General features: G+C 40.7%; 1 long non-coding RNA gene across 3 annotated transcripts in view; it reads right to left on the bottom strand.

Annotated features, from left to right (window-relative positions):
* The window catches only part of LOC144242532 (uncharacterized), a 209,614-nt gene extending 186,714 nt beyond the window's left edge, over positions 1-22,900 (bottom strand). Inside the window, exons 1-2 of one of the 3 annotated variants that reach the window (XR_013338373.1) lie at positions 22,811-22,900; positions 6,339-6,418 (exon numbers count right to left, since the gene is read on the bottom strand). This is a non-coding gene — a long non-coding RNA (uncharacterized LOC144242532). The remainder of the gene's footprint in view (positions 1-6,338; positions 6,419-22,810) is intronic. The other 2 variants (XR_013338372.1, XR_013338374.1) reach the window with 2 other exon arrangements.
* Positions 22,901-23,303: the final 403 nt, after the last annotated feature.

Genomic DNA, 23,303 nt, shown 5'->3' with positions numbered 1-23,303 from the left:
CCCTGTGTCAACTGCTATCATCCCAAATTAATTCTCCATCATTCCTTGCCAGAACTACTAAAGGAGTCTTCTTCTGGTTGCCTGTATTCACACTTGCCCTCCTCCCCAATCCATTCTTCATATAACAGTTGGCAATTTCTAAAGCACAAATCTGTTATGCCACAAATCTACTTAAAGCACATTCAGTGGCCCATGAGCTCTTAGGATGGGGTTCATTGTTACATGACCTGAGACTGCCTAAGCCTATCTTCCTCTCCAGTTTCATCTTGGACCAGTCTTTCTCTCCTTCATAAAACCCCTGACCATACCCTCTTCCTATCAGCTCCCACAAAGCTCATTCCTGACTTCACCATGTTCCTATGCTGTTCCCTCTACATGACGTCTCCTATTATCCTCCTCACCTTCCTTGCCTGTCTAACTCCATATCCTTCATGTCTATGCTTAAATATCACTGCGCCAAGGAGGCCTTTCATGATAACCCCCCACCTTCCTGAACTCCTAGATTAGGTGATGGCTACCTACTACCCTATGCTTTGGCCAGCTATGACTTCACAAAAAAGAATCTCTTAAATTTTCTCTGCTTCAGTTTCCTAATCTCTAAAACAGCAATGTCAAAAGGTTGGCCAAACAATAGGTAACACGGATTGATCATTTAGGATAAGCTAGGCGCTTGATCCAGTCCTCACGACAGCCCTATCAGAGAGTCGATGAATGCTGCCTTTTTGATTAGCAGCCCAGCTCCTTCTTTCTTGTGATGCAAAGCACATCTGGATGAGTCCTACTTGATTCATATAACCTCGGACATGTACACCCGAGTCTTACAAATGCACTTCCACATGCATGACCTTTCAGGGCTAAATTTAACAGGCCTCAAAATTGTGAGTTAGGTCTTCTTGAGCAGCTGGACATCATCACATGTTCGCTATTTGACACTGACTGCGGCGATTGGATCTGTGAGTTGAACATGTCAGTATTCCTGATTTTAAGGGATGTTCTGATACTCCTTGTCCCATCTGACTGTGTGGCCAGCTCACCTGATGTCTTCTCCAGGGTTTCTTGCCCTATCTCACTGTGAGGTGGCAGAACTGCTTCCTCCACGGTTTCACCTTTATATCCACCAGACACACTATCCCAACTAACTGTATTTTCTCTCAGCTCTGCTCCAAAAATTTACCTAACTCTTCATTAGTTTTTTCCTTCCACTCTGTATCCTCTATTCCTAAACATACATTCGTCTCAGGTCTTGTACTTCCACTTCTTCCTCCCCACTTTCGCATTTCTTAAAGATCTTTGCATTCTTCTGGCATGAGTCTCCTGCCCTGTCTGATTTCGTCCCTTCTGTTAGTTTCTCTTCATGAACCTTGTCATGGGACAATGTGTGCACAGCAAAAAACCCTATATTTCCCCTACATTTCCCAGCCTTTCTAGCAGTTAGTCTATGGCAATATGATTAGTTCTGGCCTACGAGGAAAAGCATGTGTGTTACTTTCGGGCTAAGGCAGTAAAGAGATGATGTTTCTTCTTTCATGCTCACTAGTTCTCTTTCTCTCCCTCTTTCCCACTCTTGTTTTACCTCCAGCTCTGGATCCATCTCCCCTCCCCAGCTCCCAAAATCTTGGAGGCCAAGTATTTCACAATGCATACTACAAAATGGAAAAGAACCGCCAGAACCATATAAGATTCTGAGTACAAAAACATCTACATTATGTCAAGTCAAAGATATTTGAGGTTTGTCTGTTGTAATCAGAAAAAAGATATTTGAGGTTTGTCTGTTGTAATCAGAAATTACTTTTTACATAAAAATTGGTTATTCAACTTTATTTGAATTTATTTATTTTTGTTGCATCAGGAAATGTTAATTTCACCCACTGTAATAAACCATTCCCTTCTTTTGCTCTAAAAAATTGTGGCAAAGGTTTGTTCTCTGGATCCACCCTAACACTTGTTTTTCAGAAGGAACCAACCACCTTCTTCTGCACACTTTTTTGCATGCTTCTTATTCACCCTAAGCTATTCCCTTTATTCTCCTTTATCATTCATTTTACCATCATTCTAATTGATCGTCTGAGAAGCAAATCTCTCTTGAACCATGTTGTCATTGTCAGGTTCTCCAGCCTCGTGATACATCGAGTGCTCTATCAGGAGAAGCAATTCCAGAGCAGCAAGACTGAGGGAAAAGGGACGTGAGGGATAGAAGCAGAAAATCATTTACAAGGTGGCACCTTGCTGACTGGCCTTCATAAGGAGGCCATACCCCACTTTTCAGCCATGTAAGCTATCCCTAGAGAAGCTGTATGGAGCCAGCATGCATGGGAACACCTGAGGAGGGATAAAGGTTACATAAGTTACCTACCAGCGTGTTTCTGTCTCCTGTCTCTCACTGGTCAAAGTTTGTCCCATATTTTCTGGTTATATGAACTGGCCCCTCTAGACAGCCTTTGGGAAATCCAGTTCTCATGCCCCCGTGTTTGGTGTTTCAGTGGTTTCAGTTGGTCTGAGACCAAAAGTGGTAGAAGGTACCATACCTTTTATGGGTGTGGTCAGTTCCTCCAAGGCACCAAGGTGATGTGATCCCTGCCATGGGAAAGACTGTGCCGAAGCATGGTTTTCACCAGTAAGACAGTTAATGGTGTTAGGAGATGAGGAAACAAGAGCAGTGTTGGCCAGGGATAGCCATCTAATAATGATATCCAAGGGCCAGGTAGGGCTGAGCAGACATAGAGAAGAACATCAACTAGGTTTGGTACAAATGACATAACTCTTTGGTTCCAACTGAAGTGTCAGATACTTTCTCAACCATTTGTTGGCCTCTAGACTTAAGGGTTGCTAAGACCTCAAAAAGCTAGAGAGGGCCTTGCTACATATAAAAACCCAAATACCAATTGACAGGAAGATCAAGTTGAAAAATTATAACTGACCAGGGCAAGAAAAGTGCCACTATATAACTAAAATGTTTTAAAACCTACTTTATTCCAATGTTGCTTCATCCTTTACTGGAAACAAAACACAAGAGCCACAAAGCCAGCTGGAAAAGCTCTTCTCAAAATATATATCCTCAATGATATGCAATTCAGCAATCTTTTGCATAAATACAAAATCTCCAATGCAAATATAGGATCATTTCAATTACCTCCTGGAGCTGGCTAACAGTTATCAACAACTTAGACAGGACATTTCATTCAAAAATCCTGTGGGTCATGTGTGTCGACGAGCAGAAAAGCAGCAGTCAGAGACTCAGGAAGCCCTAGAGACTCAGGAAGCTCACAATTATGGCAACCACTGCAGCCAGCAGCTGAAATGCCCTTAATGACAGCATATTTTTAAACCATCTCTACCCGGATGGCAGAGACAGACAGAGGAAGGGACAATCAGCCTGAACAATTCATTCAGCTGCCACTGTGGGCCATGTCACGTGCTTCTCTGTAGACCAGTGCAGTGAATTGAATGAGACATGGGGTTTACTGCTCAGACTCCTAATTTAAAAATAGAAGAAAAGGCCGGGGCCCCTGCTGGCCTCCTGCTCTCTCCCAGCAGGGCGGTGATTAGCTGTGCTTTCTCTGAGCCGTTCCCTCTTAATATCTTTATTGGACATTTTCCATATCCGTGTCTGGAGCCTTGTTGTGAGACAATGCTTGCATGGGGTTATGTGAGTTATTACAAGGTCTGCAGGTGTATGAGCTCAGGGCTGTGCAGGGCACATGGTATGATTTTAGCTGTGAAAGGCATCTAGTGACCCAACAGACCAGACACTTCTATCAGTGTGAGTTTGGTGATATTCTGTTCCAGCTTTGGGACCTCTGACAATACAAGACGCCTGTTTTCTCTCAGTATCTGCTGATACCATCAAGGTAAAAAGGTGTTAACTGGTCCATCCCAACCTTGGGCTGGAAAGCAGATAAGTAGGTAGAGGAAGTCTACCTTTTCCTGGGAATGCTGATTCAAAAACCAGTTGTCTGCATAAAACTAGAATGTGGTAATCACTTCCTATTTTAGTATAAATTTGGGTCTCAGGAATAAAAGAAGATAAAAAGGCTTTGTGAAGGAACGAAGCTATACGGCTTTGGACACGTTGCTCAGTATCACTGTGGCCCCGTTTTCTATACCTGTAAATCAGGTTTAATAATAATTCATACCTCATGAGATTCTTATTAGGATAAGTGGGTTATTATCTATAGTGTCTGCATATAGAAAGTGTCATGGAATGGTTCAATAAGCAAATGAATGAGTACATGAACAAAGGAACCACTGGGCCTCCTCCCCTTTCTGGTTACAGAAGATCAAAACCTCCATCTCCGCCCTAATCACTCGGTTCTTCTTATCCTCTATGTTGGTCCTGTGCTAATAAGTACATTTAAATTCCCTAAATAATCATCTTTGCCCCAGAGTTGATAGCATTTCTGTGCCGTGACTGTAGTACGTAGTGATCTACCAGGCATCCTATTCCCCCTCACATCTATCTTTACCTACGACCGAGTCCACAAGATACTACCCTACAGGTCCAAACTGGGTCTCTTGAAACACTTATTTTCCTAATAGGTAGGCATTCAGATAACCCAAATTTCACAGCAAACTACAGAACTAGAATAAAATTGGTAATCAGTAAGTCATGATTGAATGAATGAAAGCATGCACTGACCTCAAATTTCAATTCTCATGATTAGGGAGATGCTTCACTGTGGAGTCTAAATGTCCACCTGATACAATTTTATGATAACCAACCATCACGCCACCACTTCCCACCATCACTGTCCACCCACCCCCATCCCAGGTTTTATGTGTTTCACGCGATTGAGGTTTTATCCATAGCCATTCTTCAGCAAAGTGGGGCCAACTGAATAAGACTTCCCACTCTATCTCACCAACTTCTGTCATCTTACCAAAAAGCTATCCTTAAGGTTTTTATACTGCATGAAGGTGGAGTGGTAACTGAGGGAAGACATTATAACTACTCTTGAAAGAGTAGCTGTGAACAGTTCCATAGCTTTTTTCAAGGGTCCTCTACCTCTAGAAAGCTAAATAAATCATTTCTTCCTTTGTAGTCAATCTACTACCATGATAACATTTTAATTTCCTATTGGAAGTCAGATTGTGTCTTATTCAATGTTGTATCCACAACACCTAACATATTGCTTCATACCCAAATATTTGTTATAACTGGATAATGAGAGAAAATCACCTAACACATTTTCAAAATTTTATTTTTCTCTTTAGGTTTTATTTGCCAGAACAATTAAGCACCTTGTCCCCTATGTTTAAAAATCAATGGCTTCATTTTGATCAACTGTGGCAATATATTAATTTAAGAACCCTACTTCCTGGCTAGGCTCACACAAAACAAGTCCATTTTATTAGAAGAGCAGCCGAGGAGGGGTTTTCAATGAGAAATACCTAGGTTCCCACCCTAACTTTACTATTTATTAGCTCTGTAAACTTGAAGAAGTTATTTTATTCTGCTTTTTGCTTCCTTTGTCTTTAACATGGAGGTAATGGTGATAACTCTGGCATGGGTTTAAGAGAAGATGAAAGTAAACAATTGATTCAGAAAATGATGTTGGAACAACTGGTCATCCCCATGAAAAAAATAAAAATAAAAAGAACCAAGACACACACACATTATACTCGTCATAAAAATTAACTCAAAATGGATCACAGACCTAAATTTAAAATGCAAAATTATAAAACTCATAGGTGATAATAAGGGAGAAATCACTGATGGCTTTGGATATGACAGTGACTTTTTAGATATAATACCAAAGGCATGATCCATAGAAGAAATAATTGATAAGCTGGATTTCACTACATTTAAAAACTTCTGCTCTGTGGGGTGCCTGGGTGGCTCAGTCACTTAAGTGTCCAACTCTTGATTTCAGCTCAGGTCATGATTTCATGGTCCATAGGATCAAGCCCCACATTGGGCTCCATGCTGACAGCACAGTGCCTGCTTGGGATTCTCTCTTTCTCTCTGTTCCTCCCTTGCTTGTACATGCACATGCATCTCTCTCTCTCTCTCTCTCTCTCTCTCTCTCAAACCAGTAGAAATTTTTAAAAATTTCTACTCTGTGAAAGACAGTGTTCAGAGAATGAGAATATAAGCCAGGCTGGGAGAACCTATTTGCAGAAGATATACCTGATAAAGGACTGTTATCCAGAATATGCAAAGAACTCTTAAAACACAGTTAAAAACAAGCAAACAACTACAGTAAAAAATGGGTTCAAAAGACATGAACAGACACCTCACCAAAGAAAATATATGGATGGAAAATTAGCATGTGTAAGATGCTCTATGTCATATGTTATTAGGGAAATGCAAATTACAACAATGAGATACAGGTACCTACCTATTAGGATGGCCAAAATCCAGAGCACTGATTATGCCAAATGCTGCCAACGATGTCGAGCCACAGGGATTCATTCACTGCTGGTGGGAATGCAGAACAGTACAGTCATTTTAGAAGACAGTTTGGTGATTTATTCTTAAAACAGACGTACTCTTGCCATGCAATCCAGTAACCGCACTCTGTTGTATTTACCCAAAGGAACTGTAAACAATGTCCACACAAAAACCTGTGCATGAGTGTTTACAGCATCTTTATTCATAATTGCCCAAACATGACAGTAACCAAGATATACTGCAATAGGTGAATGAATAAACTGTGGTACATCAAACAATGGAATATTATTCAGCACTAAAAAGAAATGAGCCATCAATCCATGAAAAGACATGGAGGAAGGTTAAATGCATATTACTAAATAAAAGCCGATCTGAAAGGCTACATACTATTTGATTTCAACTCTGACACTGTGGAAGGGGCAAAACTATGGAGACACTCAAGGTGAGTGATTGCCAGGAGTTAGGGAAGAAGAATGAATAGGCAGAGCACAGAGGATTTTCAGGGCAGTGAAATTATTCCATTTAATACCACAATGGTGGATACATGTCATTATACACTTGTTGAAACCCTAATGTAAACCCAGCTGGACTCTGGGTGATAATGATGAGTCAATGAAGGCTTGTCAATTGTAACAAATATTTCCACTGCAGTGCAGGATGTGGACAGAGAGCAGGGCAGGCTGCCCACGTTTGAGGATGGGGGGTATGTATGGAGGAACCTCTATGTTCTGCTCAGTGATGCTGAGAATCTAAAACTACTATAAACATAAAAAGAAAATTTAAAAGAAAAACAGGCAATGGAGGTAAAATTGCCTGAGATTGTGTCAGGCACATGGTAGACAATTACTAGTAGCTGCTGACATTGTATATATTAATAGCAGTACTCTCCTACAAAAGTCTCAAAGTCATTAAGTACTTTCTAAAATAATTACTGGGCACTGCAAAGACTTGAAAATTTTTTAAGACCAACATACCCACACAAAACTCATCTCTGCCTTGATAATGCGACACTGGTAGCATGCAGCTGAATCCTAATAGCACATATCGGGACCAAGATTTAATCGCCATGCAAAACCCCCCAACAGAATTAATAATTATGATCAAAAAACCATGAACAACCGATTTTAATGATCAGATAAGGAACTTATTTCCAGCCACCCACTGTGAGAAACTAATCTTCCTCCACATCCTAATCTACTGACACACACGGTCTGGGCTGAAATAAGCTTTTAATAATGAATAATCCAGCTATGAATATAATTCTGCTGAGCAGAAAATGGGGTATTATACGACATTCCAGGAAGAATTAGTTTTTTCTTTTCCTCACTTTTTCCTCACCCTTTCAGTTAATTCTCTTTAAATAATGTTTTGATTGTTGCCTGCCACCTTAAGGATATAAGAAGATGTGCACGCAAATGTGAAAGAGTATTCAGTGCTGCCCCCCCAAAAAAATGCACATAGGAGGGGTGTTCGAGCAAAGCACACAGGACTGATGCATATCTATATTGATAATTCTTAAAGAAAATCATCTGTTAATACCAATTCATCTGTTCTGGAGTCTTAGGGTAAAGTGATAAATACAGACCATGCATTCATTCATAATTTATACAAATGAAACTGTGTGTACAAACACACACACACACAGCACAGCACATTTAGGCTCAGCAATAAACATTCTAATACTCAAAGAGTAAAAGCATAGCTTTTCTGGTGTTAAGGAATGTCCTTGCTACATTAAACAGTTTGATCCAAAACTTTGAGACAAAGTCTGGGAAATTATGGCCGTGGACCCATAACGAAGCTCAGGAGTTAACTGACTACCAAAGAAGAAAGGAAGGAAAGGAGGAAGGGAAAAAGAAAAGAATGACATAAAGTAATTCATTAGTTTGCTCATTCATTAAATATTATCAAGCACATACTATGTGTCAGGCACTGTGTTAACAGCTAGAGATACAAATGGAACAGTCTCCACCTTCAAGAAGCTCAAAATCTCATGGGACTGAGAGCCAAACAATGAAGGACTCTGTCCCAGCCAGACTCAAAGGAAGTCCCTGCGTCTCTCTGATTCTTTTACCTCCTGGTTCCTACTCCAGCACCCATGATGGTATGATAATGGGAAAAAACTCCCACTGGGGGTTTGGAAAGACCTGGGTATAAAATCTTCTCTGTAGGGATGCTTGGGTGGCATAGGCAGTTAACCGTCCAACTCTTGACTTAGGCTCAAGTTATGATCTCACAGTATGTGGGTTCATGCCCCCACTTTGGCTCTGTGCTGACAGTGCAGAGCCTGCTTGGGACTCTTTCTCCCACTCCCCCTGCCCCTCCCCTGCTCGTGTCCACTCTCTCTCAAAAAAAAACAAAAACAAAAAAAATTTGTCTCCATCCTTACTGTCTAATGTTCGTCAAGTCTTTTAACTTGTCTGAGCTGTAGTGTCAGCTTTTGTAAATGGGAATAATAAATCTACTTAGCAGCACTGTCCTAAGGATTCATTCCAGTCAAGAACAAGCTTGCTGGTCTTCACTGCCCTCACTTGCATGTGCCCCCACTCTGCAACCCGAGCTTCGCAAGCAGCGCCCTGGAACCCACTGCACTGCCAGGAAAGGAATCCTGGATCTCAGAGGCAGGCCCAACACCAAACCTTCCCAAGGACAGGATCCGCATCAGTCTTTCAGGGCTTGCGCTCTGTTTACCTCAATCCTTCCCAGAAGCACAAGCTCCAAGAGCCTCTATTATCACCCGCCTCTCCTCTCCTTTACTGCCCTGTATTTTCCCTGGGTTCAAAATCCCCCATCTGCCCCCTCACACCCTCCATGCCCTCTGGGACAGCCAATCTATGATCAACCAATATCCCCATGGTCCAACGGCTATTCTCTGTTCCCTTCATCTCCTGGCCTGATGTGGTTGCTCCCACAGACACGGCTTCCCTAGCATCCCTCTCAGAGTTAGAAGAGATGGGCTATGTCCTCAACGTCCCCACTGCTGCTTCCAGATCACATGCCTGGCTTTCTCTCCATCCTGCAAGATCCTCTCTTCCTTTCAGGCATCCCATCCAGTTACCTGACTCTCCTCTACCTCACTCTTGCTGCAGGCATCTGATCACTTCCCTCTGTCACTGAAGCTTTCTCTCTCCTCACACATCTCCTTTTCACAAACAACTTGAGTGACTTGAACACCGGTCTCTCAAGTGCTGCACTTCCTTGTCTACAATGAGCCCTCTCTCCACCCATGTGGCTGCTCCATCGCACAGTCAGCCCTGGCCTCTCATCACCAGAAACTGCATCATCGCTCCTGTCTTTATTCAGATACACCCCTTACTGGCCATGACGTCCTATCCTTCTCAGCCCACTTGCTCAAACCCTCACGTTGCAGGATTCCTCAGTCCTGTTGATCTTGGTACAGTCTCACACCAATCAGCTTACTCCTGCTTAGACTTTCCTCCTAATCACTCTATTGTATGGACCCGCATTCCCTATTCATCCACACCAAATCCTACACTTGCAGAATGAATTCTACTATCTAGAACCTCTATACCTGCATCTGAGCAGAATGTCCTTTGCTGGAGAAAAGTATACAACTGGACTGATTGATATCACCATCCAGAAGGCAAAGCCTGTTCTCAGATAAGTTCAGTTTCCCACTCTGTGAGATGTCTACCTTTTGTTACCATCACTGCTCTGCATGAACCCCTCCCAACTGAACCTCCTGCATCCTGATTGCTCCTGTCCAATCCTTTCTTACAGTTCACCAGAGTGATCCTTCAAAAATATAAACCAAATGAAACCATTCTCTCATTTGAAACCTTTCAATAACTTCCCATTATACTTGGAATAAATCCTAAACTCACTGTTCATAAGTTCCATCTATCTCTTTTCCTCATAACCCAACAAAATCTCTCATCCATCTCCCATTATACTACCCATCTTTCAGTTCCTCAGACACACCATGCTCTTCCCTGTACCAGGCCTGAACTCATGCTGCTCCATCTGCCTTGGAAGCTCCTCCTGGGGTTTTTCCAGGGCTATATCCTCCCCACTGTTCAAGTCTAGCTCACAAATCATCTTCTTAGACCTTCTCAGGCCAGTCCTCTCTGATGTTGTACCTCCCTCCTCTCTATATCTCAACCTAGCACACATGTTTCCTTCATAAATCTTACCTCAATCAAGTATAATTTGTTTCTATGTTAACATGGTTATTTTAAGTCTCCCTCCCCTCTCGTAAGCTCCATAATGGCAGAGCCAAAAGACAGTCTTGTCATTATTGGCAGATAATAGTTACTCAACACGTATTTAAAGAATGGCTGAATGAATGAATGCTGAATGAGTAACAAGAGTGCCTCAAAGAGAAAATGAGTCAATTTCACAAAATTACCAATGTGATTGTGAAAAAGAAAGTTTGTTTCCATCTTAAAGTTTTTTTAAGAAAAGGCAGTATATAAATATGCATACAGTACTTCTTAAACATTTCCGTTGAAGTTGCCAAAGGGGAGTAATAAATAAGTATAACCTGGAGGTCAGGACCATAAACAGCTCGATTTTATCCTCTCCATGCTAATCCTTCAAATGATGTTTTCAATTATCCATATTTGAAGCTGACAATTCAGAAAAAGGGAACATGGCACACTGTAGTTAAGAGTTCTCTCCTGAACAATGCAGTAAACCTCATTCAGAAAAGCACAAACACATACAGCACATGCTCACACCTCCTTTTTATTGAATTTAGCCCATTTTCCTCTGAATCAGTGTCTAATGTATAATAGATACCCTGTCTATCTTCTCTTTTTAGACATTTCAGCTCAAGCTCAGCCCCTGCCTGAATGGCTGTGTCTCCTATCTCAAGATCTTGCTCTCTCTAGCCATAGCAAAGTGGTTGGGACACAGAACTCTGGCAAGGAAAGACCCAATCTGGAAACCAGGCTAAGCCAATTATATCCACTGTCCTTTAAGAAAGGGGTGCCTTGGTGATTAAGTTGGTTAAGCATCGACTTTAACTCAGGTCATGATCTCATGGTTCATGTGTTCGAGTCCAACGTCAGGCTCTGTGCTGACAGCTCAGAGCCTGGAGCCTGCTTCAGATTCTGTGTTCCCCTCTCTCTCTGCCCCTCCGTTGCTCACACTCTTTATCTCTCTCAAAAATAATAAACATTAAAAAATGCAAAATTAAAAAAAAAACTCAGATGCTTTTGGATACATAGCTCTGGTCACAGAGGATCAAGGCTGACCTTGTGCTATGGAAATTCATGGCCACCTACACAACAGTTTTGTGGTAAGTAGAAAAGCAGGAAAAGCCAGGCTTCTGAGAAGCAGGAAAGGAACAAGTGTATAAAAAGAAAGCATCCATGGGGCACCTGGGTGGCTTAGGCGGTTAAGCATCTGACTTCAGCTCAGGTCATGGTCTCATGGTTCGTGGGTTCAGGCCCTGCATCAGGCTCTGTGCTGACAGCTCAGAGCCTGGAGCCTGCTTCTATTTCTGTGACTTCTTCTCTCTCTGCCCCTCCCCCACTCGCACTCTGCCTCTCTCTCCTCCTCAAAAATAAATAAACATTACAATTAGAAAGAAAGAAAGAAAGAAAGAAAGAAAGAAAGAAAGAAAGAAAGAAAGAAAGAAAGAAAGAAAGAAAGAAAGAAAAGAAAGAAAGAAAAGAAAGAAAGAAAGAAAGAAAGAAAGAAAGAAAGAATCCATAAGACAAAGAGGCCCGTGAGAGGTGGAACTTCTAATGATCCCAGCTGTTCTTCATTCCCAAATCCCATTTCTGCATTTCCTAATTTCGTTTCTGTGAGACTATTTATTGTTACTTTTCAAGAAGCCTTCTTTTCAATTTAACATGAGTGGACTTCCTCTTCTTGATACTTAAAAAAATAAAATCCCTGATTGGGCTTCTAACAACCCTACCAATTTTCAAAGTTGAAAAAAATTGGAGGTGGCTTCCTTTTTGAAAAATTTGTATTTAAAGAGCTTCTTATTTTGTGGCAATGTACACATAGCCTTAGTCCTTTGAAAATAAATGCTTCTCTGCTCCCGCTGGGAGCCACTAGGACCCAGGGTCCGTGGCCAAGACATACCATATCCCAAAACGCGTGGATTAGGGAGTGTAATGGATTGAATATTTATGTCGCCCAAAATTCATATACTGAAATCCTACCCTCTAATGTGATGGTACTTGGAGGAGGGACCTTTGGGATGTATTTAGGTGATGAGGATGGAGCCCTCATTTAATATGTCCTATTAGAGACTAGAGGGCTAGCTAGCTCCCTTTCTGACACGTAAAGATACAATGAGAAGTCAGTAGTCTGTAGGCGGGAAGAGGGCTCTCATACTGATCTACCACTACCACACTCCACGCTTTAAGCAATACATTTCTGGGTTTCTTCTGTAAGCCACCCAGTCTACACTACTTTGTTATAGCAGCGCTAACACACTAGGACAGGGAGGAACCAGCTGTGGCAAAATAGGCTAGATTCTGGTCCAACTTCCTGGATACTGGGCATGGCCTTCTAGGCCATCCCTAGAAGGATCGAAAGGTTGGATTCAACTGAGACATTGCTACAGGCAAGAAGCACCACCTAAGAAAACAGCACAGACTTGTGATGTTGGCAAGAATGAATTGTGAAATTAAAAAAAAAAACAGTTTCTAAATGATCAATTTTTTAAATTGTCATGGTGTATGAAAAATGTGATATTTTTCTATTCTCACTGTATAAAGTATTATAAAATTGTTATCATACAAAGAAGTGATAAAAATATGCCAAAATATCTGTGAAAAGATGTATTATAGAGAGGTACTAGACAAATACATATTATCAATAGTAATGAGATTATGTATTTTTGCATTTCATGATGCTGATGACATGTGAGCTTTGAAATTGTTAAAATATGTTAGCTGTAATTTCCTTTCTCTTTCTAAATAGATGTTAATTTTTGCACCTAATTATATATTCCTAATTTAGCATTATTTCTCATAAAGATGATGTACAAAGCTGCATAGGGCCTAGACCCCACAACACCTAAATTCACCCATGTCCACATGTTAGATATTAGGACACTGAGGTTCAGGAGCTAAATATGGCACCAGGATTTAAACTGAGGAAGCTTGGATCCACTATATTACATATTATATTACTCTTTAGATCTGCCATAAAACTTAACTTCAACTACAATTACTGTTGTACATTTTCAATGACTTTAAAGTTTTTGCACACCTGTTTCCCTAACCAGAATGTGAGCCCCTTGCATCAGGGATTGCAAAAAGTCCTTATTTACATCCCCAGAAAAGACTTTAATTACATGCAGTAAAAAGCTCACTAAGAATCTGATCAAAGGATGAATGCATAAGTGAATACATAAGTGAATGAATGGATGAAACTTTTATTTCCATGTTTTAGGTGACACACTGATTCAGAGGAAAACAAATGGTAACTGGAAGCAGCCTGGAGAAAGAGACACTTAGGTCTTTGAAGCTTTGACCCCCAGTCCTTAGGTTGAGGGCCCCTGAGGAGACAAGACATTAATTCAAAAGCATCCTGGATGGGTCACAGCATTTGTAAATAAACCAGTGCATAATGTCCCTTCCATGAAGATAGGCAAGTTTTCTGGAAATACAAGAAGTCCCTTATGTATGGAAAAAACAGAGAATGACAATTTTGCACTAAAATTCAACACTTGTTCCTATCACGTTGAACTGTGGGGTCAGAATGAAACACAGTAGTTCTAGAGCCCAGGGAAAGGGGTTGACACAAAGGGTCAATAATGAACCATAGGGTCAAGCAAAGCAGACAGTCTGGGACCAGAGACTAGAAGCTGGTTCCTCAGAGAGAAAAGAAAATCAGAATCAAAACATGAGGAACACAGGCATAGCAGCAGCCAGTGGACAAAATGGATGACAGTTTACAAAACTGAGCTAATACCTAGAAACATGGTTTTAAATGGTTAAATCTGCCGTCAAAAGTTTGCACTGTTGTCCATGTCTCACTCCTCTCAGCTCTATTTCTTGGCAGCTGTTGCTGTCACCAGAAGTACTCGGGATGTGGACAAGGGCACCAATGGAACCACTCTCCTTTCAAACAGCCATGATTCTCCAGGACCACTCTTTCAAACTCACAGGAAGGCACATGAGACCAGAAGCTTGAATCAGCCAAACACAGGGCAGGAGAACCAAGCTGAGCAGCACAGTGAGGAGAGGAAACCCACTTCCTGGCATCCGGTGCCAAGTCTATCTTCCTGAATCAACTAGAGTTAGAGTCAATCAGCATGGAAAACTGTCAGCCCAGTGTGACATTTCAGCTTTATTCCCTAATGCTTTTTTTGCACTTATGTGGGGAAAATAGATAGCAATATGGTTAACTTGTGGTTCTTTCTGATTTGGAGTTTGAGGGATTTTCCAAGTAATGAAAAAGCTTGGCCACCCGGGACAAAAGATATTCACTCAGTGAGCAGAAAATGTATTGTTTGAAGAAAAATGAATTGAGGGCTCCCTGAGAAAGGACCTACTACTGAAGACAATTTCTCTCCTAGCACTATGCAAAGCCTGGAGGATAAAGCTTTGGAGTCACTCAAGGTCTGAGGGCCCTAGGATACAGAGGCATGGCCATGTGAGAACTACGTGAACATAATTCCTGTGCCTATGAAATCTCCTCCAAACTCCAGGCCCAGGCTGGGTATTATGGGTTGAATTGTCCCCCCGAGAAAAGATACGTTGAAGTCCTAACGCCTATGCCTCTGAATGTGACCTTATTTAGAAAGAGGGTCATTGCAGATAATTAGTTAAGATGAGGTCATACTGGATATGGGCCCCAATCCAATATGATGGATGTCCTTATAAGAAAAGGCTCTGTGCAGACAAGGTGAATGCCATGTGACAAAACCAAGGCAGAGACTGGAGTTACACAGCTGGGAGCCAAAGAACACCAAAGACTGTGAAGAGGTCACCAGAAACTAGGAAGAGGCAAGGAATGATTTCCCTATGCATTCCAAAGGGAGTATGGCCCTGCCAACATGCTAATTTTGACACCCAGCCTCCAGAACTGTGAGATAATAAATTCTGTTGTTTTAAGTCTCCCGTTAACGGCACTTTATTCCGGTAGCCCTACAAAACTAATACACTGGGGTTAGATAAGGTGAACCTGAATGTCCTGGGTCAGGTGAAAAAAATAGGGAGTGTCCAACTGGCAGATACTAGATACTAGATACTCATTTTAGACTGGAAAGAAGGGAAGAAGTATCATATATGTGTATGTGTGTGTGTATAAGTATGTGTATGATATGTGTGTAATTTTAAGAAGAAAGACACATCAGAGAAAGTCCAAAGTATTTTTCTACCAATAAAAACTATCTGTATAACGATATGGTAATCATCAGTTTCAAAGAATTAGAAGTTATTCAATTTAAAAAACAATGGAATTTTCCCAAGGGCAATTATTTTTTAAAACCATATCAAGGCAACTTAATACCTTAGAATCATGAACCTGAAAAAGCATGATCACATAGTGTCTTGTCAATGGGCTAACATACCAGTAACTAAGGAATACTAGTAATTATAGCTTTAGATTTAATAGGCCCAAGAACAAATCCTCAGTAAATCAATAACTGATATAATTGATTTGTAGCAAGTTGTAAACTTCCTCTGTTCGTTACTCATAGTCGAAATAATGTATAAACAACTATCATTTATTTTTGCTCATGAATCTGAGGGCTACTGAGGTATTTATTGATCTAGACCAGATTGAACTAGGTTTAGCTTTAAGCTGCAGGTGGGAATCACATCTCTGTGTGGCTCTTATGTTCTGTGGACCAGCAGACTAGCAGGCATGTGTTCTTCTTGTGGGAATGGCAGAAGGGCACATATGCCAGGCCTTCTTTCAGCATTAGCTCATAAATAGCTTGTGAAGGAGCCATGCTGCTCACATCCTTGAGCCACAGCAAATCAAATGGTCAAGGGCAATATCATTGGCCAGGGAAATGTACACTATAACTGGAGAGTAAAGACTGAATATTTGCTGCACAATCTGAATTATGACACTCTCTGAATATATCTCCTTGTTGCCAAATGGAGATAATATCAGTACTGTTGGATTACTTGTCCCCATCAAAAAACCAGAAGATTTCACATAAAAATATAGATTTTCTCATTAAAATTAAAAAAAAAAAAAAACAAAACTCTAGGGGTGGCTGGGTGGCTCAGCCAGTTAAGCATCTGATCTCAGCTCGGGTCATGATCTCACAGTTCAGGGGTTTAAGCCCTGCTTTGGGCTCTGTGCTGACAGCTCAGAGCCTGGAGCCTGCTTGGGATTGTGTGTGTGTGTGTGTGTGTGTGTGTCTGCAACCCCCCCAAAAAAAGTAAATAAACACTAAAAATATTAAAAAAAAAAAAAATTCCAGAATACTGGGTCCACGGTTACACCAGGCGCTAATTGGCTAGCGATTGAGTTTTGCCCAGTCTTGGAAGAATATGGCAAATACCCCACCTGTCCCAGCAATTCATACACCCAAGCTGCCTATTCAACACCTGTAAGCCTCTGAGCTTGTGGCTCCTGCTGCACGCCAACCTGGAAGTGATGGGGGGCCGGGGGGGGACTATGTGAAAGCCCCTCCTAGGATTTTTCCCTAAAGAACCTTATAAATGAAGTTAACACAGTGAGGCCAGAGCAAAGGACAGAAATAAAAATGTTCACCAGTGACTTCTCTATGGACTGGTGAACTGGGCTCCCAACTTACACATTTGGAAGGATATTTTATATGCCCTTTGGCCCAATAAATCTTTAGTGTTCAATAATCAAAATTCCATTAATAATTTCACAACGCAGAGTTTTACAGGAGTCTGTAAGTAAATAATGTGCACCATGGCATTCTGTCCCCAAACTGGATTTCTGCTGTTGTGACCCAAAAGGCAGGTACAAGCTGAAAGTTAAACTCTGGTAGCCAAACTTAGTTGCATGTTAGAAAACCTGACAAACAAGGATTTTTAAGACTACCGAATCTGCTATATGGATGCTATATGGAAAATCTGACTAATTTTTTCCTTGTGATTTTGATGAGCAGGTAGTTTTAATAACTACAGATGAGGGTCATCCCAGGGAATGTTGTGATGCAGAAAAGGACTCAGAGAAACAAACAAAAGCTTCTCATCTCTGCTGTGAAGATCACAGGCAGGCATTGCTTAGTCTGCTTTAAAACACTTGAAAAGTGGGGTACCTGAGTGGCTCAGTTGGTTAAGCGTCTGACTTTGGCTCAGGTCATGATCTCGCAGTTCGTGGGTTTGAGCCCTGCGTTGGGCTCTGTGCTGACAGCTCAGAGCCTGGAGCCTGTCTTTGGATTCTGTATCTCCCTCTCTCTCTGGCCCTCCCCTGTTCATGCTGTCTATCTCTCTCAAAAATAAATAAAACATATAAAGAAATTTTAAAGAAAACAAAATGAGATTAAAAAAAAAAAACACTTAAAGAGGTCACCTATCAAATTTTGATCTTGAAGAGAGTAGGTAGACAGAATTTGCACAGGACTTTGGGTCAAGTGTACTCCTTTGCAATAGCCTGTGGAGAATATCTCAAACAATAAATAAAAACTAAGTGATTAATTTTTGAACTATTTTTCCCTGTTATGAGCATTATCCAGAGGAAGCTATGTTATGAGAGCTGTCATCTAAATAGTAGTGAATCACATATGATAAGATGGTGGGATACAGCATAGTATGCTTTTTGTGCTCTCAATAAAGCTTTAGGCCTAGATACTCATCATTTCCTAGTTCATGAATCCATGAAACTATGATTGCCTGGTATTTGAATCTCTTGGGATTTGCATTTCTCACTGAGAAGCCAGTATTCAAATTTTATGTTCATAATCTAATGCTTATGACCAAGCTACATGGCAACAACTTCAACTCTGAAAAGTCAATATTACTTCACAAAAGTAATATCAAAAGTTATTTTAATAATATAGATCCCAGTCTCTTAACTGCAATTCAAAAACTTTTCTAAAAGGTTTGAATTTTTTNTTTTGGTAGCAAAATCTGACCTAAACCGAACTGCTTCTGTGGAAAAACGTGACCTGAACTGATCTGAGACTATTTATAGTCTCTGAATACCCCACTGAGTATAAATATTCACACATTTCACTAAAGAACAATTACTGTGTTTGATTATGGAGTGTTTCCTTCAGACCCCACTAGGGGTGTTTCATGTGGTGCATGTACATACACATATTGCATTTCCTTTTTAACATCTGAAAATTTCTAAATTCTTCAATACATCTGGCTCTAAAGATTCGGGATAAGATTGAGAACATAGGTTACTGAAATACTTCCTCATTTTACTTTTATAAATTAACCTTACCTTTTCAGAATCGAAGGCAAGCACGTCAGTTTGGCTGTTTATAGACTCATGAACATTATCTAGCACTTCCCCTTCGGTGATAAAGAGGTAAACAAATGCATTTTCAAAGTCAATAAACTTTAACTGAGTACCTACTATGTGTCAGGAACTTTGGTCCTTAAACTACCTTATTAGAAATGAGAAGACTGAGGCTCGGGGAGGCTCTGTCACTTACAGAAGGTCACACAGCTGATAAGGGGTGCAGCTAGACTTTCAAGAGTAATCACCTAGTGATAACTGTCAAGATCTTTAATTGGGCCTATAATTAGATATCCTTCACAATATCCAGGAATACTAGAGGCAGGGGTATAAGAGCTTCTGTGCTCCACCTTTGCTTATTCTCTATCTAACGTATACCCTCTGTTTTAACATAATACATGTAGTCATTCTCCATCTAAATACCATCTTTCAGTTTTCAACCCTCCATTCTGCATCCCTGATCAAAGACGCAAATGTGTGGTCTTTGATGAAAACCCAGGAACCTCACTAAACTTGCACACCATGCCATCAGTTACCCTTGCCTTCTCCTCATTTTAAGGGAGAAAACTTAAAATGACAAGGGCACCTGGGTGACTCAGTCAGCAAAATGTCCGACTCTTGATTTTGGCTCAGGTCATGATCTCACAGGTTGTGAGTTCAAGCCCCACATTGTACTCTGCACTGACAGCATGGAGCCTGCTTGGGATTCTCTCTCTCCCCCCCATCTCTGCCCCTACCCTGCTCACTCTCTCTCTCTCTCAAAATAAATAAACTTAAAAAATTTTAATTCAAATGACAAACCTATAGATATACTTAGAGGTTGCCATCAATCTGGATCATAACCCACTGAGCTACAAAACACCTTCTATTAGCCCACTGTTCTCACTCTGATTAACCGATTACTAGACAGAAAATTTATTCTGAAATAGGACCTCTTCGTGGGTACTCTTGACTGAATTGTATCCCTCCAAAATTCATTCGTTGAAGCCCTAACTCCCAATATTTGGTATTTGAAAATGGTGCCTTTGGGAGATAATTAGATGAGGTCATGGTATTAGCGTCCTTATGAAACAACAGAGAACTTGCTTGCTCACTCTCTCCAACACGTGAGGACACAATGAGTATGTGTGCATCTGCAAGCCAGGAAAAGAGTTCTCACCAGAACCCGATTATGCTGACACTCTGATCTTGGACTTCTAGCATCTAGAACTGTGAGAAAATAAATGTTTATTGTTTAAAACACCCAACCTAAGGTTATCCATTACGGTAGACCAAGCAGACAAAGATACCTGGGATGTCAAAGACTAAGATATGTTGATTTCATTGGAATTCTTCAGATACCCACAAATATTAGAAAACACTACATGGGTATATGGCTCTCTAAAATGAAAACAATGATTAAAATAGTAATAGTCATTGAGTGCCTACAATATTCCATTTAAGTCACATTATCTCCAGTTTCCATCATAACAATGTGTTTTGTCCTTGCTGTGAGTCCAGAGGCTTAAAGAAGCTGTCCAATATGACAGCAAGTCCATGGTAGAGTGGGGATCCAAACTAAGGTATGTTTGAATTCAAAGTATGTGTTCTCTACCTTTATCAATTTTACCTTTCTATAAAAAAAAAAAAAGAAAGAGAAAAAGAAAGAAAAACACACATTAGGCTTTAACAAAGCCAGAGGCAACCTTTACTTTAAGTACAAAGTTGCTTAACTAACATGATAAAGAATTCTACTCAGCCCCAAATATCTCCATTACTCATGCCTGAAATTCCACTCACATTGGTTCACTTATTTACATTGAGTGTTGTCAGTTCTTAACTTTTAACTTGCAAACACTCGCCTAGGAATAATAAATGAATCCCTAAGTACGCTGGCTCCAGTGCGTTTGTCTGTTCTGTTCAACTAACAAACGTTAAACATCTGTTATATACAAGAGGTTGGGCTCAACTTGCCAGGAATATAAAGATACATCAGACTTTTCCTAGAGTACCTCACAATATACAGCTATCAGCCTATAAGAGGAAGGAACTGGCCTTATAGTATTGAAACGTACAAAGCACTTTCAGGTAAATTACGCTTAAAAAAAGGCAGTATTGACAGTGGTTAAGAAAATGTTCCCATCAATCAGGACCCTTACAAATATGAGCACATCTATGTTAGTTTTCATTATTTGAATTTATTATTATATACATGTTCTACTTTTGAAAAAGAAAAAAATAGTTCAGGGAGAAACTGGTTAACTGAATCTAACTGAAATCTGAATGAAGTCTTTCAGTTGATCTTGCTGATTTCAACACAAAATCTAATTTGCTCTGTCCAGTACCTACCAAGAAGACAGAACTTACTATTTCCCCTCATCATGCATTTATTCACTTAACTCTGTATTCTACAGACCATTTTATTTATTTTTTAATATAGTTTATTGTCAAGTTGGTTTCCATATAACACCATCCAAACAAGTGCCCTCCTCCATGCCCATCACCCATTTTCCTCTCTCCCCCATCCCCCATCAACCCTCAGTTTGTTCTCAGTATTTAAGATTTAGTCTCTTGTGGTTTGCCTCCCTCCCTCTCCTTAACTATTTTTCCCCTTCCCCCACCTATGGTCTACAGACCATTTTAAACACCCAGTATGTGTAAGGGCCTGAATTAGAAACTTAGTAGTATTCAAAGATTATTCAAGTAAGTGATCTAACAGATTTACAGACAATGTGCTATGAGGTTACACAGCAGAGGGAGGAATCATATCAAGCTGGAATGTGACCTGGCTATTCCCCCTACCTGCCTGCCTGGGATGGACCCCAGACCCCACTGGCACCTGGGCGGCCCCACCCCATAGCACATCAATACACAACTACTGACAGTCAGGTGGCCAGAATATTAGCGGAACGCGCCGTCACACAGAGCTCAGGCTCCCATCGTGCAATCATCCAGGGGAAACAGGCTTAGGAGTGTGATAAGTCAAATAAGTCCAGATGACAATGGAAGAGATGTCCTTGGTGCACTGTTAAGACAATGTCTCCTCTGGGGAAGGAGGAGAGAGAGGGCTGCAGACTGATCTGAACAGGGAAGGACTTTTTCCCTTACAAACAGAGACTTGGGTTTATTTAGACATCTGCTTCCTGAACAGAAGCAGCACTGCTAGGGGATAGTTTTCCTCTGTCCCCAGTGCTATTCTCCTGATGCTTATTACAAGTCAAGTAGAAATACAGCACTCTCCTCAAGGAGAAATATTCTCTCCTTTTGACTGTCATGTCAGGGAGAAGGCAGAGGAAGGAGGCTATTTGCTCATAGTGTGAATTTCTTCTTGCTTCCTCCATAGCCCAAAAAAAAAAAAAAAAGAATAAGGCCGTGGAATTTCCAAGTGCTGGGCACAGCTGGTGAAGGAGGCAGTGTTTTCTGGACAAGCAGCCCACTACCTAGCAATTAATTTCTAAATCCATCATTTAATTATTAGTCCAAAAGAACACTGAAAATGAAGAGCACTGCTCCATTTACATATTTAATCGGATTAGACTGCTGACTTTCAGATCCCGGCAATTAACTGGTCTCTGTGTCCCTTTTCCAATACTTAAGTGATTAATCTCTTATATTCATTCCCTGATATTTTATGTTGGAAAATTAATTGTTCTTTCTCAGCATCATTATATGGGGAGGTGAGTGCAGACAAGTTAACCACTTGCTGTCCTAAATAATGATGATTCCATGAAGAAGCTGTGTGAGATTCTAGCTAGTAAGAGTATATAAATACGAACCTCCTATTTTCCTTTTAAATATGAAATCGACTGAGTGAAATCTAATGAACATGTTCCCTTTACAGTTATATGAGGTAAACAAAGAAGGTATTCTTCCATTGAATATAATGTGATCATCTGTTCACTAAGGAAAACCAGCATTTCCCACAACTCCCCAGTGAGGTTCTGTATTTCCTAGTATGATCTCAAAGGAGATTCAAGTTTAAACCCGGACAGGCTAAGTTTGAGAGGCAAAACAACATCAGCAATAAAGCAAAGCCAACCTGATGGAATCTTAATGTAAAATACACTCTTGCTATTAGCAAAGGCTTCCACAAAGTCTCCAAACCTTTTAGAATGATCCCAAACCAATTCACCTTGAAAGATGTCACATGAGGTCACCCAACAACCAGAAAGGACTAGGAATGTACACAAAGTAGGTGGTTCCATTAATGGTGTGACAGAACACAGAGAAACAGTCTAGAATTGTGACATAAGAGAATAGTTTCTGGAACAGGAGAGAGCTGGCTGTGTGCCCCAGGTGTGTCAATGAATGTCCACACAGTGGACTTCAGCAGGGTACTAACCTCCCCTAAATCACAGGTGCATCATCCTCTAAAATGGGGCTAATAATGACACCCATTTCAGAGGGTATGGCCCAAAAGGATTCAACGAGATACTGCAAGTAAGGAATTTAGCCCAGTGCCTGGTAATGTTAGTGGTTATTTTAATACCTCATTGCTAAGCAATGTAGCCCACCGTCCTGAGGCCAGAAATAATTGTAGCCTTTATTATATTTTAAAATTTCCAAATTTTATTAAAACTCAGAAGACAGGGTGGGT

The sequence above is a fragment of the Crocuta crocuta genome, unplaced genomic scaffold (assembly GCF_008692635.1).
Source record: "Crocuta crocuta isolate KB4526 unplaced genomic scaffold, BGI_CrCroc_1.0 scaffold384, whole genome shotgun sequence".
NCBI classification, from domain to species: domain Eukaryota; kingdom Metazoa; phylum Chordata; class Mammalia; order Carnivora; family Hyaenidae; genus Crocuta; species Crocuta crocuta.
Note: the sequence above shows the minus strand (reverse complement) of the source record. Positions and strands in the feature narration are given on the sequence as shown.